Source organism: Musca vetustissima, unplaced genomic scaffold (assembly GCF_032173495.1).
Source record: "Musca vetustissima isolate MV318-11 ecotype Yass unplaced genomic scaffold, APGP_CSIRO_Mvet_v1 utg50931, whole genome shotgun sequence".
NCBI classification, from domain to species: Eukaryota; Metazoa; Arthropoda; class Insecta; order Diptera; family Muscidae; genus Musca; species Musca vetustissima.
The window spans coordinates 5,114-23,238 of record NW_026882527.1 but is presented as its reverse complement, the minus strand read 5'-3'; the positions used below and the strand labels follow the sequence as shown (position 1 = coordinate 23,238).

Sequence of the window (18,125 nt, the reverse complement as noted above, 5' to 3'; positions counted from 1 at the left end):
ACTGATGTGTGTATATTTGCTATGTCACTTTGTAGGCAAAAGAGAATAACTTTAATTCTTTTTCACACGGAGGTGTAAAACACGTGCAAATCTATACACCCAGTAAATATTTACAAACAATGTTAGGTGAAGGATTTGAAAGGATTGTCCAAAATGGGAAATAAGTTCACAAAGTATAGGAAGGAAAAATGCATTTAGTAGGAAGCTGGGACATATACCAAATATGGTGTCGAACGTATCTGACATCATTTGTGTGAACCAAATAATTTTGCCATACATGGGACGAGATGTATATCCATGAACTAATACCACACACAATTTTGTTTATTGGGTTATATTATCTGAAATCATATCGACGACATGATTGAGATTTACACATGTGTGTAGTGTAAATCTCAATTTTTGCTAAGTATATTGCAGTTCAATAAAATTTACATTATTCCACTCACTCTCCCTCATTATTCTTCTACAGGTACATTCATTACCGAAGTATCGGATGTTTCCAAACGTTTACACGATGTGCAAGCTTTCACCGAAATGATAGACAATATTGTGGACGCCATGGTGAAATTATGTAAACATTACTATTTCGAAGGATGGTTCATCAATGTCGAGTGCAAAATCGGACCAGATCCAATGGAAAATTTATGGTAAGTAAATTGTATGGAAAAATGTGTACGAGACTTCAAGTGGCTTTCACTTTTTATATATAAAAGCTGAAGTTCAGGACTCTTTATATATTAGCTGAAGGTCAAGAATTCTTCGTAAAGAGAGAGTTTTTGTAGATAAGTTCAAGGACTGGAACTCTTTATATACAAGCTGGAGGGCAGGGATTCTTTATAGACAAGCTGGAGGGAAGATAATCGTTATAGATGATATGAATTCCGGGGAGTCTTTATATACGATATGAAGGGCAGTCATAGTATTTATAGACTAGTGTAAAGACTGGAAGTCTACAGATTTACCGAAGAGTATAAAGTCTTTATATACTTGGAGGGCAGGAAGGACCGTATATTTCACGTGGTCTCAAAGAGAAAAGTAGCAAAGGACTAAATTACAATATAATAGCGTCAATTATATGATCAACTTCAACCAGTAAGGAAAGCAGTAAAGTCGGACGGGGCCGACTATGTGATACCCTTCACCACTTTGGGTAAATACAAGAGATGCTCATATGTACAATATCCTGAAGAAATGACGAAATTAAATGTGTGGACTACATAGATATTTAAACTAATTTAAAAAAAAAACCTATACACATACAATTCCGAAACATATGTTAATCGAACGGATTTGGGTTCTTTGGTGTACCATTTGTATGAAATCGTGCACAATTGTTTATGAGAGCTGTATGTACATCTGAACGTATTTGATCAACCACTTGGTATGCTGCAGCATAGTGTGCTGCTCACAATTTATCTCGATCGGAGAAACGGCTATTATTTGGTGCAAAATTTTCACGAACTCACACTATAATATATCTAAATCTGAACCGATTCAGGAAACTTCACACACATCATCCTGGACTCAATACACCATACAAAATTTCGTGGAAATCGAAATTTATATACATAAAATCGGACGAAAATATATATGGGAGCTATATCTAAATCTGAACCGATTTTCAGGAAACTTTACACACATCATTCTAGACCTATTTCATTACGCTATGCCGAATTTCGTGCAAATCGAAAGATATATAGGGACTTTGGTGCACCATTTACATAAAATCGGACGAAAATATATACGGGAGCTATATCTAAATGTGAACCGATTTTTCCTTGGGCCAAATAAGTGGCCTGTGCCAAATTTCATCCAAATCGGATCATAAATGCGACCTGTACTTTGTTCACAAAAATACATGGACGGACGGACAGACGGACATGCGTAAATCGACTCAGAAAGAGATTCCATGCATATTCTCAAAAGGAACCATGTGTCTATCTCGTTTGCTTTTGCCTGTTACACACATATGCACAAAGACATAATGCCCTGTACCACAGTGTGCTGAAGGGTATAAAAACGATGATTGATCAATTTGATCTGCATGTGTTGGTCTCTCTTGTATTTAACTAAGTGAGAATGATTCAACGTAATATAAGCTCCCCTCTACACTGCGTATCATAACTATAGACGCACCCTTAATTCAATTGGTATGTTAGTTGACAAATAAAATGGACCCATTAAGTTATTGTTCACAATAAAACGATCAAAAACACATATTATTCAACAAAAATAATTAATTTATTCTTTATGGTTTCGCCGAATTCTGCACTTTCAAAATTGCTGGTGTTGCATAACTATAGACGCACTTTTACAAAATTATAAAAATTTATTTTTTAAAACTTAAATAAAATAAAATAACTTTTATAAATAATGGGTAGGGCCTTCCTTATTTTGAATAAGTTCAAAAATTTTATCCATCACACTGTTGATAAAAATTATTCGCAAGTCTTCATCGATTGACCGCCATTCATCGATAATCACTTCTTTCAAATAAAATAATGTTTGGTATTGGCGGTTTTCTGCATAGACACGACGAGGCAAGATTCCACACATGTTCTCGATCGGATTCTGGTCGGAAATTTTAATATTTTTCGATTTTAACCATACTTGAGTATGGCCACTTTTATGAACTGGTGCGTTGTCCTGCTAAAAAACGAGTCCTTGATTGTTGCTGCTTTCCCAAAATGTCAATAATTTGTCTTCCAAGACTTGAACGTACTCCATTGAATTCATCCGACAACATGGAAATGTCAAATAAAGCATTCCGTGGCTATAAAATGCTCCCAAGGTGGCGGTTACCGAAATATCGTTATTTCTTAATACAATATTTCGGTGGCGGTTCCTTAATGGTCTTAGGAACATTTTATAGCCATTATTTGACATTTCCATGTTGTCGGATGAATTCAATGGAGTACGTTCAAGTCTTGGAAGACAAATTATTGACATTTTGCGAAAGCAGCAACAATCAAGGACTCGTTTTTTAGCAGGACAACGCACCAGTTCATAAAAGTGGCCATACTCAAGTATGGTTAAAATCGAAAAATATTAAAATTTCCGACCAGAATCCGATCGAGAACATGTGTCGAATCTTGCCTCGTCGTGTCTATGCAGAAAACCGCCAATACCAAACATTATTTTATTTCCAAGAAGTGATTATCGATGAATGGCGGTCAATCGATGAAGACTTGCGAATAATTTTGATCAACAGTGTGATGGATAAAATTTTTGAACTTATTCAAAATAAGGAAGGCCCTACCCATTATTTATAAAAGTTATTTTATTTTATTTAAGTTTTAAAAAATAAATTTTTATAATTTTGTAAAAGTGCGTCTATAGTTATGCAACACCAGCAATTTTGAAAGTGCAGAATTCGGCGAAACCATAAAGAATAAATTAATTATTTTTGTTGAATAATATGTGTTTTTGATCGTTTTATTGTGAACAATAACTTAATGGGTCCATTTTATTTGTCAACTAACATACCAATTGAATTAAGGGTGCGTCTATAGTTATGATACGCAGTGTATATAATACAAGCTTTCGTCATTATCTTCCACATTTTTATTGTATTTTGGTAATTACCAAAATAGTTATGTCCCAAAAAATGCTTGATATAAATTATATCTTCTAACAAGGATATGCGACCAGGAACAAGAGCCCCTGGCATTAACAGAGGTTGTGCCAATAAAATAGACAATTAAATCTTTGTCCATGAAAAATTGTAACCGTTGATTCAATATCGCTTCTTTCTGGTTTGATATTATAGTTTTATAAATAACCGTGCCAGAAACTACGGAACGTATTTCAAGTATATGTTAACAAGTATATGTTTTGAAAATAACGAAAAATACCAATCAAAAAATGTCCCTGCAATAATCCATCCCCCTCCCCCACACCACCAAATCCATAAACTTGCTAGCTATCTGCCGTGTCAAAACGATTTGGCCAAACTATAAGTCATGTTGTTACTTTGGTCGTTGTCAGGGTTGATTGAATTTTTTGTAGTTGTTTCAATAGTTCAGTTTTGTTTTTGGTTCTTTATGTCATAGTTTGATATTAACCGAAAAGTTTTGAGTTTATCCAAAATGGAAATGCTAGTACCAACTACAGGAATTTTTTATTAAAGTTTTTTGAATTTTGTTGTACCATTTCTTTAAAGAAAATTTGAAAACTAGCTTCTAGAAATTTGTCATAGTTATATTGTGATACATTTGTAGGTATTTTGAATGTCCACCTCATGTTGATGGGTATCAAAAAATCGATTCGGTCAATTTATACTATGTCCTTATTTGTTTTTTTATCGTTTTATCATAAATAAATGCTAAGACGTTAAACGAGTACCTTTTGATAAAAAAGGTTATCATCAATAATTTCCATTTCAAATAACTGTATATCATAACTTCGTTTTTTGTTTTTCTTCTATTTGGTTTGGTTTATTGATTTAAAACAATGCCACTATTACCATTTGAGTATTATTTATTGAAGCAATTTGCAATTCTTATTTGCCAGGGTTTTTGTTTATCATCTCACACAGCGGGCGTACACTATAAATACACTATATAATCGTTTTTATTGGCTTGGAAACCATTATATCAGAAAGAAGTGCACAACAAAATAGATATTGGCAAAAACAAGGTAAATAATACCAAGGAAGAGATGTTCATTGCCTGCATCTAAAGCAAATAAATCTGTTACAGACAAATCGATTTTTTTTGAAGAAGTTTCTGTATTTTGACTGCTGATTGTGATTGTGATTGAATATTGTATTTTTTCTATACTAAAAAACGAATACATTTTTTCAATAAAAAAAAATAATTAAATATCTACAAGGGTTTTATATGTAATTGATTTAAATGAGCCATATTTGAAACCTCATGGGTGTAATTTATATTTTTATACCCTTCACCACACTGTGGTACAGGGTATTATGTCTTTGTGCATATGTTTGTAAAAGGTAAAAAGAAACGAGATAGGCACATGGTTCCTTTTGAGAATATGCATAGAATCATTTTCTGAGTCGATTTATGCATGTCTGTCCGTCCATCTGTCCGTCTGTAGATGTTAAATTGTAAACAAAGTACAGGTCGCATTTATGATCCGAAACGGATGAAATTTGACACAGCTCATTTGTTTGGCCCAAGGACGAACCCTACTGAAATTGTGAAAAATCGGTTCAGATTTAGATATAGCTCCAATATATATTTTCGTCCGATTTAAGGTAAATGGGGAACCAATGTCCCTAAATAGCTTCCGATTTGCACGAAATTTGGCACAGCGTACTGAATTTAGCCTAGAATGATGTGTGCTAAGTTTCGTGAAAATTGGTTCAGATTTGGATATAGCTCCCATATATTTTTTCGTCCGATTTAAGGCAAATGGGGAACCAAAGTCCCTAAATATCTTTCGATTTGCACGAAATTTGGCAAAGCGTACTGAATTAAGTCTAGAATGATGTATGTTAAGTTTCCTGAAAATCGTTCCCGATTTAGATATAGCTCCCACGTATATTTTCATCCGATGTATTAATTTTTTCCCTATAAATCGTTTTCCATAAAATTGTCACATGATACGCATACGACTCTAAAACTGCCCGATTGAGATTAAATATATCATAGGTTGCAGAAAGACATGAGTGTGTTCTTTCGAATGAACATTGACATAAAATTGTAAGAATACATATGTGCAATATACCCAAAGTGGTGAAGGGTATCATATAGTCGGCCCAGTCCGACTTTACTACTTTCCTAACTGGTTGTTGTTGTTATAGTTTAGCCAAATTTTGAGTTTGTCAAAATGCAAATACTAGTAAGAACTTCAGAGTTTTTTTATTTTAGTTCTTTGAACTTTGTATTACGAATTCCCCATAAAAAGAGGAAACTCATTAAGGAAAAGTTGAAAATGAGCATCCAGAAATTTATCATAGTTTTACAGTGATGTATTTTGAACGTGCACTCATGTTGGCGGATATTAAAAATTCATTTGATCAATTTATACTAAGTTCTTATTAGTTTTTCTTTCCATTTTATCATAACAAAATGCTACCTTTTGATAAACAAAATGTTATCATCAATAATTTGCATTTCTCTATCTTTTTCATTATTTCATTTCAAAACAGAATATCATTGCTTCGTTTTTTTGTTTTTCTTCTATTTGGCTTGGTTTATTGATTTAAAACTATGCCACTATCATCATTTTGGTATTATTTATTGAAGCAATTTGCAATTCTTATTTGCTAGGGTCTTTTGTTTATCATCTCACCCAGCGAGCGAACACTACAATAATCGTTGGAAGTTTTTTTATGGGCTTCGAAACCACACCATCTGCAACAAAACAGATATTGGTAAAAATATTATCAAAACCTGGAAGAGATGAGCATTGCCTGTGCATCTAAGCAAATAAATCTGTTATTGACTCCTGTTGTATGTGTTTTTGATTCTCTACTCTAGCTACTGAGCTTGGCTTGGATATTGTAATTTTTCCAACACTAAAAAACAAATATATATTTTTAATAAAATAAAAATAGCAGTTAAATATGTACAAGGCTATATATGTAATTTTATTTATTTATATGTATGGATAAAGCAAGTATGTAAATTATACTTTGAATATATTACTTATTATTAAAAATATGTATTACATTTAGTACCCAGATTTTCTAATATCTTTTCAATAACATATGTATTTGCATCAATCAAACTAAATTTAAATATCTTGAAGATGAATCGAATCATCTATATTCGACCCTCTCTTGCTTTTAGACATTGTGGGTTCCCGAGATTGAACTACGTTGGTAGTCATTATTTGCATTGCGTTCTGCTACAGTCCAAAGTGTTTTTTTTTTATTTAAGGGAATCCCATTCTCGATTTTTTATTTTTAAGATTTTAAATGGGCTGGTAAATGAATACCAATGCTTGTTAAGGTTTGTAACTTGGCACATATATATTTGAAGATTTAACCAGTAAGGAAAGTAGTAAAGTCGGACGGGCCGACTTTATGATACCCTTCACCACTTTGAGTATATTCAACAGATGAATCCTAACAGACGTCGCATTTTTAACGGATCAGTAAAATGAATTTGGAACCATAAACATGTCATTCTGCAACCGATACTAAATTGTTCATTTGGTCAGATATAGAAGCTATATCTAAATCAGAACCGATTTCAGGAAACTTAGCACACATCTAGACCCAATTCATTACGCTGAGCCAAATTTAGTGCAAATCAAGAGATATATAGGGACTTTTGTGCACACTTTACCTTAAATCGGACGAAAATATATATAAGATATATAACTAAATCTGAACCGATTTTCAGGAAACTTAACACACATCATTCTAGAGATAATTCATTACGCTGTGCCAAATTTCGTGCAAATCGAAAGATATATAGGGACTTTGGTGCACAAATTCAGTACCAAATTTCAGCGAATTCAATTAAAAAACGCGCTCAAGAACCTCAAAATACCGAAAATTTGGGGGTACCCTTTTATGGGAGCTATGCCTATACGTCGACCGATTTTCTCCAATTTCAATAGGGTTCGTCCTTGGGCCAATTAAGTAATCTGTGCCAAATTTCATCCAAATCGGATCATAAATGCGACCTGTACTTTGTTCACAAAAATACATGGACGGACAGACGGACAGACGGACATGCGTAAATCGACTCAGAATGTGATTCTATGCATATTCTCAAAAGGAACCATGGGTCTATCTCGATTATTTTTGCCTGTTACAAACATATGCACAAAGACATAATACCCTGTACCACAGTGTGGTGAAGGGTATAAAAAACCAAATTACAAAGAATTTGGTTGAAAAACGCGCTCAAGAACCCCAAAATACCGAAAATTGGGGGGTACCCTTATATGGGGGTTACCCGAATAAATTGACCTATATTTATATTTTATAGTGGAGAGATTTGCTACCTAATAAGAACTCGACGTACTGAATTACAGTCAATTCGGTCGAAAAATACGATCAGAACCCCCTAAATACCAAAAATTTGGGGGTACCGTTATATGGGGACTACCAGAAAAACTGGACTTATATTTATAATTTTTAGTGGAGTAATTTGGTACCCAATAAGAACCCACTGTACAAAATTTCAGAGAATTCAGTTATAAAACGAGCTCAAGAACCCGAAAATAGCGAAAATTGGGGCTACCCTTATATGGGGACTATCCGAAAAAATGGACCTATATTTATGATTTTTAGTAGGGAGATTTGCTACCCAATAAGAACTCAAAGTAACAAATTTCAGCGAATTCAGTTAAAAAACGTGCTAAATAACCTCAAAATACTGAAAATTGGGGGGTACCCTTATATGGGGTCTATGTCTAAACGTGGACCGATTTTCTCCAATTTCAATAGGGTTCGTCCTTGGGCCAATTAAGTGACCTGTGCCAAATTTCATCCAAATCGGATCATAAATGCGACCTGTACTTTGTTAACAAAAATACATGGACGGACGGACGGACGGACAGACGGACGGACAGACGGACATGCATAAATCGACTCAGAAAGTGATTCTATGCATATTCTCAAAAGCAACCATGGGTCTATCTCGATTATTTTTGCCTGTTACAAACATATGCACAAAGACATAATACCCTGTACCACAGTGTGGTGAAGGGTATAAAAAGGAAGAAAAATAATTTACCAAAATTTGTTGTTGTTGTTTTGTTGTTGTTTTTGGGGTTCAAAGAAAAGTCCATATTTTCGATGGCGGGCATGATAACTCCTCACTGGAACATCGGAATCCGAAAATTCCAACTGTGTTAGAAAGAGGACATGTCTGGCTCTCGTATGAACTAGGATTATTGACTTCGCACAACAATTAACAAAATGGCGGAACTTTGAAAATTTTTTTATGGAAAATCGCCTATTTTTTACCACAAACTAAGTTAAAAAATAAGGAAGATCTTCACCGATTGGCTTTATCCTAGTTCATACGAGAGCTACACACTCCCAGAGAAACGTGTCAAAATTTGAAACCGATTGGATTATTAGTTTTTGAGTTATCGTGCCCGCCATTCGTTTTGAGAAAAACGCGTTTAAAGTTTGAGAAGTCCTTTAGCCGTCACTTGATGCTGCACAATAAATCGGCTATATCTTCAAGAGTTCTTGAGATTTTCACTTGAAATTTTGTAGGAACATCCTAGAATTAGAGTAGATTCGAATTAAATCAAAAAAAATTTTGATACCGAGAATGGGGGGGGGTCCCCTTAATCAACAAAAATAAATATTCTTAGCTCGCAAACAAACAAACAATGAATTGAAAACTCTTTCATTTTACTGAAAACAAAAACCCCAATGTCCATTAAATTTGTTTACTAAGAAACAGAGAGAAAGGAATAAAAAACAACAACAAGTGGCAGACATACAGTCGGGCAAAATAAAATTGACCATTTTCATTTTTTTGTAATTATTTAAACTAGTTTGCAAATAAATATATTAGTGTTCCAATGTCAACACTGCTGGAAAATGTGTTTATTGTACAAACCTAATAAATAAGATAAAAAATTACAAACAATTGAACAAAATTTAAAACAATGAGAAAATGCTGGCTGGCGAAAGAAAAAATCCTTCTGTTTTATAAGTCAAATGAGCACAACGAGCATCCTTATAGGGGTACCAACACTGTCCAACTGTAGCATACTATTTATCCTTCTAAGCGATTTGGAAATGATCTTGACAAATGAAATTCCAATGAGTTGTTGCTGCTGTCCTTCATTTATGAACTCAATGTTAAATTTATTTATTTTTATATTTGTTACTACTTGTATGTATAATATATTTTTCTCATTTTATCCTATATCTTCTTCATTTTTAGTTACTTTATCAATCGATTACGACAAACCGTTGAACAACATGTCGAAGCGGGTGTTGTTTTTTGGTATGACAGTGTCATCGAAACTGGTCAGTTGTCATGGCAGAATGAGTTGAATGCCAAGAATGTGCGTTTCTTTAGGTCAACTCGAACAGACACGCTCGCTTTGCGAACAGGAGCGGGCTCACAGCCAAAGTGTTTTATTCGGCATTGATGATTGTCCGTAATCAAATTGCCAAATTTCAAAGTAAACAAACCTTGGCACGCATTACCAAAAATCGTTTCTCGGTTGGCATTTTTGCCCCAGCCTGGACATATGAAACATTGCAACAGTTCGGCTATAATATATAACAGGAGAATGGTGACGATGCTGCAAATGAAACATTTCTACTGAGAAATGAAAAATTCTGGTGGCTGTTATGGGATCATTTGGCAACGCATCCCTATAATACGCTGTCATTTTTACCGACTTTTGTATGGGTTCGGGTAAACGTACCTATGTATGAGGCTTGCCGAAGTGGAAGGAGGAGAGGCAGGTGCCAGTAGCGGAGAGGAGGCTGCAGCCAATGAATTGGAAGGATTCATCAATTTATCCCGCCAATCGTTACAACCATCTGTACCCTTGCATGATTTGGCAACAAGACACTATGATGATGCCTTCAACGGTGGCTCATGTCTTCGCATCAGCCAATGTGACAGCAGTTTTTGTTTGTTTGCCACCGATGGTGAATTTGATTGTATTCTACGTTTTTGTACCAGCAATAATGCCCGTGATTGTTATTTATTTTTGGGCGACTATTATGATACGGTGAGCTTACAAAGAGGACGTTGTTATGTGTCGCCACTCAAACCCAAGTACAATGAGCTGTTGAGTGGCTCCCTAGAATATCCTCAAATACCCAAAGATATGACCTTCCCCGATTTCCAAGCCAATGGATGGCGTGTGCTCTATTATGTTGTTGGGTTTGATGGCGGTATACAAGTCAAAGATATCGGCGTCCTCTATCGTAAAACTCCCGAAGCACGTGATACGGCCTACTTGGGTGCAGTCTATTTAAATAAATTCAATGTCAATCATCATGATTTTCCTGTTGATAGTAATATTGCTTTAATACAAGCTAATGGCGGGGATTTACCTAACTGACAAGATGAAATTATGGCAATTATAACACAGGACGACGATGGTAGTTCACGTAAAAAACTATTTTTATGCAGTTTAAAAGCTAATATTTATTGATAAGGATGATATAGGTATTATAGTAGCCAAATTCGAAGATTACTATTAGGATATATATTTTTCGTAGTGTAATATCTGTAATTATATCGTAGAAGCTGGTTTATGTATAAGTTATTTGATTCGATTCAATAGATTAGAAATACATTTTAAATAATGATTGACTAAGAGTGGTGATATTAAAAACAAATTTAGCTAGACTTATTTCAATAGGGTTATACACTAATATGTTTTCTCAAATATTCACATGTTTTTCATTAATCGTTCAAAGACCAATATAATCATTCATTCCCATTACCACCAACCTTTATTTCTGTATTCTCATCTTATTCCCCATAATATGGCTGGTATCCCTTTCTCGCTCCGATTGATATAGCTTAGATCCCTGCTGCATAATTCCTTTTAAGGGTTTCAAATGAATGCATTATCACATTACAATATTTTTACCGAACCTAAATTTAGTCTTGATCTTAACTCTACATACCTTAGTATTTTTAAGAAAACCAAGATCATATCATATCGAAAACTATTTGTAGATATTTCGTAGTGTAATATCAGTAATAATTTTGTCTATGTATTAGTATATTTGATTCTATTCAATATATTACAAATACATCTTTAAATAAACTTTGAATAACGGTGGTAATATTAAAAACAAATTTAGCTTGACTTTTATAATCAGTTGTAATAGTACCATACACAACTATATTTTCTCCAATATTAACATGTTTTTCATTAATCATTCCAAGGACACTACAATCCTTCATTTACACAGATTTCGGACTTTTATAACTTTTATTCCACAATCAACATTTCTCTTTTGGATATCTTCTTTATTGAATTCATAATATTTTTCTTCAATGATGGTTGAATTTTTAAAATTAAAAAATCCAAAATTTTATTTTTTATTTTCACAAATTGACAAAATTTAAAAATTAGAATGTCAAATTTTTTTCATTTTACAGAAATTTTATTCCAATATGTATGTAGATATCGGAGAGATGAAAAACAGCAGACGTTAGCGGAATTACTGAACTGGTGGTTTTTATCATTACTGATAATAACATAAAAGGACCAAAAATGATGAGTCGAACATTATCGATTTGGACCAACTTTCTTAATTCCTGGTCACTTAAGATTAGTATGTAATTATCTGCGTATCATACAAATCTGTATGAGCCGATTTATTTAAGATATTCAAACATATGCATAGAAAATGAATATTAGTTCAGAGGTATGATTACTGTTGATCCTATAATTCCTCGTCATCACGGAATTTTCGAAGTTTATCTAGTCTATCTTACTTACATGAGTTGGCATGATTTATTGCAAAAATTTCAATAAAATCTATTTAGCGGTTTTTGTGTCAACAACCAAAAGCTTTGCATTTTCTACATTTAGATTAATTAAATGCAGTGAGAAGTACATTTTCCCCTATTGTACCACGTCAATTTTTATAGGGATGATGCGTATTTGCTACCAAGTTACTCAGACAAATGTTGAAGTGGGAATCTGTAACCCTTCTTAAGATAAACTTAGAAAATGAATATTAGTGCAGATGTATAATTACTTTCGATTCGATAACTCCACATCCACGCGAAATTTTTGAAGTTTATATAGCCTATATTATGTCCCTCGGATGGCAGGATGCGCGGTAAAAATCTTAGTAAAATCTATTCAACGGTTTTTGAGTCTAGAAACAAAAACTTTTTAATTTCCTACATGTAGATTGTTTAAGTGTAACGGAGAGTGCATTTCCACCGATCTTATCTCGCTCATATGTTTATGAATAATGTGTATTAACACCTACGATATACAGATAAATTTGTAAGGCGTTATCTGTAACCGCTCCTAAGGTAAACGCATATTACATGTTCAGAAAATTTGAGGTATGTTTACTATTGATGCTATAACTTTGCATCCACGCGGAATTTTAAAAGTTTATATAGCCTATGTTACTTTCAGGGCATGCCCCGACATACAGTGTAAATCTCATTAAGGTCTGTTAAGCGGTTTTGGCGTCTATCCGTAACATACAAACAAACAAATTTTTTTTCAATTTTATGTATATAGATAGATATATAGATTTTGATATATTTGTACTTATGGTAAGTTCACAATTACAAAAGAAATACTATTTCCTTTGAGATTTGCCATATTCCTATATTCTGAACTTCGAAAATCAAATTTGGTCCATAAAGTGAAATAACCCACATAATTTAAAATTATTGTAATACAAAGTCATTTGCTCAAATTTACTGCCAAACAAATTAAAGCTTTAATAAAGACACATTTTTACAAATTAGCTTTAAGAAAAAATTTCAGCATTTAAATTACACTAAAAATTGCATATCATCACCACCGTTCCCTCATGCTGCATTTCTTTTACAATTCTATTACACTTTGCTATATAAATTCAAATAATTTATAGAACAATTGCTTGTTATAGATTAAGAAAAAAATGATTATATTAAAATAAAAAACACACACAAATTATATTTTTAAACAAGTGTTGTTATCCAATTGATAGTACTATTCGCCATTAGCCAAATTATAAAAAAAGTATTTTATAGGTATTTAAAATTTTTTATATATAAATTTATAATTGTACCTATATTGTATATTAATTATAGTCATCTTTTTTACACAATGTCATTAATAAAGCTTAAAACATAAAAAAATGAAGATATTTATTGTTTTATGCACGTTGTTAGGTTTATATAAGTTTGCTTTGGTGCTAAATCTTGTTACACTATTATTCTCATAAGGTGGAGGTTTTAAAAACAAATCTAAAATGCCGAAAATTATACATTAACAATATTGCTAAGGCAAGACTGCGTTTGCCGGGTCAGCTAGTATTTAATAAAACTAAAAGAAATTCATCCTTCAAAATCTCTTAGTCTGATTAGTTCTTCACAATTATTCTCAAGTGAGTATGAAGACAACTAGGTGATGTATTGTGCATATATAAGCAGTACACAATGAGAACAACAGCACAATGTACAAAGAAAAGTACAAAGACCAGACAAATAATTCGAAAAGTGTTAATTTTCTGAAAATGGTCTTAATTGTAGACACATCTACGATGAAAATTAATTGTGTCTGATCTGTTGTGTGTAAATGTGCGTTTGTGTAGTGAACTCGATTGTGTCATTAATTTGTACATAACTACGGATGTAGACAGCTAATTTCAAGTTCCGGTACATTTAATTAGGAAACATAGTTGCGTTCGGTGGATTATAGGCATGTGTTTAATATCAAATCCTAATAGTCTGTAAACTTGTAAGAAAAGGATCAATAGTTGAAGTGGGGAAGTGGAGGAATATATAATACCCTACATCAATTTGGTTATATATAAAAGGTGATCTAAAAATAATTTTTGTAATACATAATAAGTTATATAAGTACATATTTTAAAGTCGGCATAAAAGTTTATTTTGCAATTTGTATACCCTTCACCACCCTATGGTTAATTTTTTACACGGTTTGCATTTATATATAGCTACGATATTTATTTTTGAAATTGTGCACTTATACTTAATGTTTGTGCTATTGCATTACATACCGAAATAAGTCCACGTATAAGAATAATATGTGTAACGTTTGCTTTACGTCGGATCAGATACAAATATAACTCCTGTATATGTGAGATATAGATGTAGATCCCATATACATGTTCTTCCAATTTTATTTATTCATTTTTTTTTTTTTTTTTTTTGATTTTGGGCAAGGGTGTACTGCACCATACCGATTGACATATGCAAATTTTCCTTATATTTCATTATGTCCGATTTTATGTCAATTGCCATCCAATATTTTACATACAAAACCAATACCATTAGGGAAGGACTTATGAGCACCTCTTGTACATACCCAAATTGGTGAAGGGTGTCATAGTCGGTCCCTGCGTCTTTTGAACTCTTCTTACAAGAAGCTAATAAGGGGAGGTAGGTAGTAAATAGTGTCGATGGCTGTAGACATTTTGGAAAGAAAACATATTACATACTAAGGTTGCACTTTCCCAACCACTATAGGTTTCTGATGGTGCTGTAGATTAATGCAGGTTCCATAGTTGAGAATATGCTTAGACACGGCGGAGAGTGAGCACCCACTAATCTGTGCCGTTTGTAGGCCAGAGTCTGCAGTAATCAGTAACATAAATTGCCTTCATTTCACTCTTAATGAGAGGAGAAGCCATCCTACGAACACCATTAAAAAGTACTCATTAACAATGATTAATTGTGCCACTTTTATGACAAAAGATACAGAAACTTTTTCCCGCCTTCACTCTGTTATGGGATAGTAATTTTACGCTTTTAGTGTGACCTTTTTTGGGTTTGCGGGGCACAAAACTTAAAAATCGCAATTCATGCAGATTCGTGCTCATTTTGTTCCGTTCTTTCGTTGAAAAAAGTTGTATGTAATTTTTTACGAATATGCTTTTTTGGTGGGATGGTGATGGTAGGAGTTTTGAAATGATATTTGATAATTGTAGCAAGTATAAAAAAAAGATGGCAGCATTTTGAATGGGGAACGCTAGCGAAATTTTGAATATAAATTATAATTTTACAGGTCATGAATTTAAGCATTTTGATGAGAATATACCATGGAATATAGACAATTTTTGTTTCATGATAATACCCTTCACCACATTGTGGTACAGGGTATTATGTCTTTGAGCATATGTCTGTAACAGGCAAAAGGAATCGAAATAGACCCATGGTTCTTTTTGAGAATATGCATAGAATCACTTTCTGAGTCGATTTACAGGTCTGAGCAATGTACAGGTCGTATTAATGATCCAATTTGGATGAAATTTGGCACAGCCCATTTGTTTGGCCCTAGGACGAACTCTATTGAAATTGGGAAAAATCGGTTCGGATTTAGATATAGCTTCTAAATATAATTTCGGTCGATTTTAGATAAATGGTGCACAAAACTTCCAATATATTTTTCCAGCTTGATGTACATGAAGTTTTGTGGAAATCTGTTCAGATTTAGATATACCTCCCATATATAGTTTTGTCCGACTTTAGGTAAATTGTGCACCAAACTCGCAAAATTTGTCCAGATTGATGTGTGCACAGTTTTGTGGAAATCGGTACAAATTTGGATATAGCTCCCATATATAGTTCCGTCAGATTTTAGACAAATTGTGCACCAAAATCGCAAAGTTTATTCGATTGAGACAAAATTTTGCACAGCGTACTAGATTAAGTCTAGTTAGATGTCTGCGAAGTTTTGTGGAAATCTGTTAAGATTTAGATATAGCTCCCATATATAGTTTTGTCCGACTTTAGGTAAATAGTGCACCAAATTCGTAATTTTTGTCTGATAGAGACAAAATTTTGCACAGCGTACTGAATAAGGTCCAGCTTGAGGTACATGAAGTTTTGTTAAAATCGATTCAGATTTATATATAGCTCCTACATATATTTTCGTCCGATTTTTTGTGAATGATGCACCAAACTGCCAATATTTGTCCGATTGGCACAAAATTTGGCATAACGTACTGAACTGAACCTAGACTAATATTTGCAAATTTTTATTAAAATCGGTTGAGATTTAGATAAAGCTCCCATAAATAGTTTCGTCTGCTTTTATGTGAATGATCCACCAAACTCCCAATATTTGTCCGATTGGGACAAAATTTTGCAAAAGTTCTGAATTAGGTGCAGACTGATGTCTGCGAAGTTTTGTTAAAATCAGTTCAGATTAAGATATAGCTCCCATATATAGCTTCGTCCGATTTTATGTGAACGATGCACCAAATATTTGTCCGATTGGCACAAAATTTTGTATAGAGTACTGATTTAGGTCCAGTAAGGAAAGTTCAAAAGGCGGACAGGGCCGACTATATGATACCCTTCACCACTTTGAGTCCATACAAGAGATATGAATATCTACAATATCCTGTAGATAGAACAGACACAGAATCTTTTTAGGACCTTTATCAGTACTTTGTGCAAAAATTCGCAGACATCAGTCTCAACCTAATTCAGTACTCTGTGCAAAATGTTGTCCCAATCGGACAAATGTTGGGAGATTGGAGTATCATTCACAAGAAATCGGACGAAACTATATATAGGAGCTATATCTAAATCTGAACCGATTTTTACAAAACTTCGCAGGCATCAATCTTGCCCTAATTGAGTACTCTGTACAAAATTTTGTCTCAATATGACAAATGTTGGGAGTTTGGTGCATCATTCACAAAAAATCGGACGAAACTATATGTAGGAGCTATATCTAAATCTTTACCGATTTTAACAAAACTTCGCAGACCTCAGTCTGGACCTAATTCAGTATTCTGTGCAAAATTTTGTCCCAATCGCACAAATATTGGGAGTTTGGAGTATAATTCACAAAAAATCGGACGAAACTATATATGGAAGCTATATCTAAATCAGAACCGATTTTAACACAACTTCACAGACATCAATCTGGACCTAATTCAGTACTCTATGCATAAATGCGACCTGTACTTTGTTCACAATAATACATAGACGGACATGCCTAAATCGACTCAGAAAGTGATTCCAAGCAAATTCTCAAAAGGAATCATGGGTCTATTTCGATTCCTTTTGCCTGTTACAAACATATGCACAAAGATATAATACCCTGTACCACAATCTGGTGAAGTTCTTCACCGATTGGCTTTAGTTCATATGATAGCTATACACTCCCAGAGATAGATAGCTATACACTTCAAGATGAATGCGTTTAAAGTTTGAGAAATGATTACAACAGAGTCTTAGAACCAAACTCATAAGGCGGAACAAATCAGATAACTGTTTTAATATACAAATTGTAGCAAATTCGGTTGAAAAACGCTCTCAAGAACCCTAAAATATCGAAAATTGGGAATACCTTTATATGGGGGCTATCTTAAAAAAATGGACCAATATTTATAATTTTTTGTGGAGATATTTGGGACCTATTAAGAACTCAAAATACTAAATTACAGCTAATTCGGCAAAAAAATACAATCAAAATCCCCAAAATACTGAAAATTAGGAGGTGCCGTTCTATGGGGGTTACCAGAAAAATTGGAC

General features: G+C 33.5%; 1 pseudogene; it reads left to right on the top strand.

Moving 5' to 3' along the window:
• The first annotated feature begins 472 nt into the window (after positions 1 to 472).
• Positions 473 to 10,983, top strand: LOC133328998 (cytosolic endo-beta-N-acetylglucosaminidase-like; annotated as a pseudogene).
• Positions 10,984 to 18,125: the final 7,142 nt, after the last annotated feature.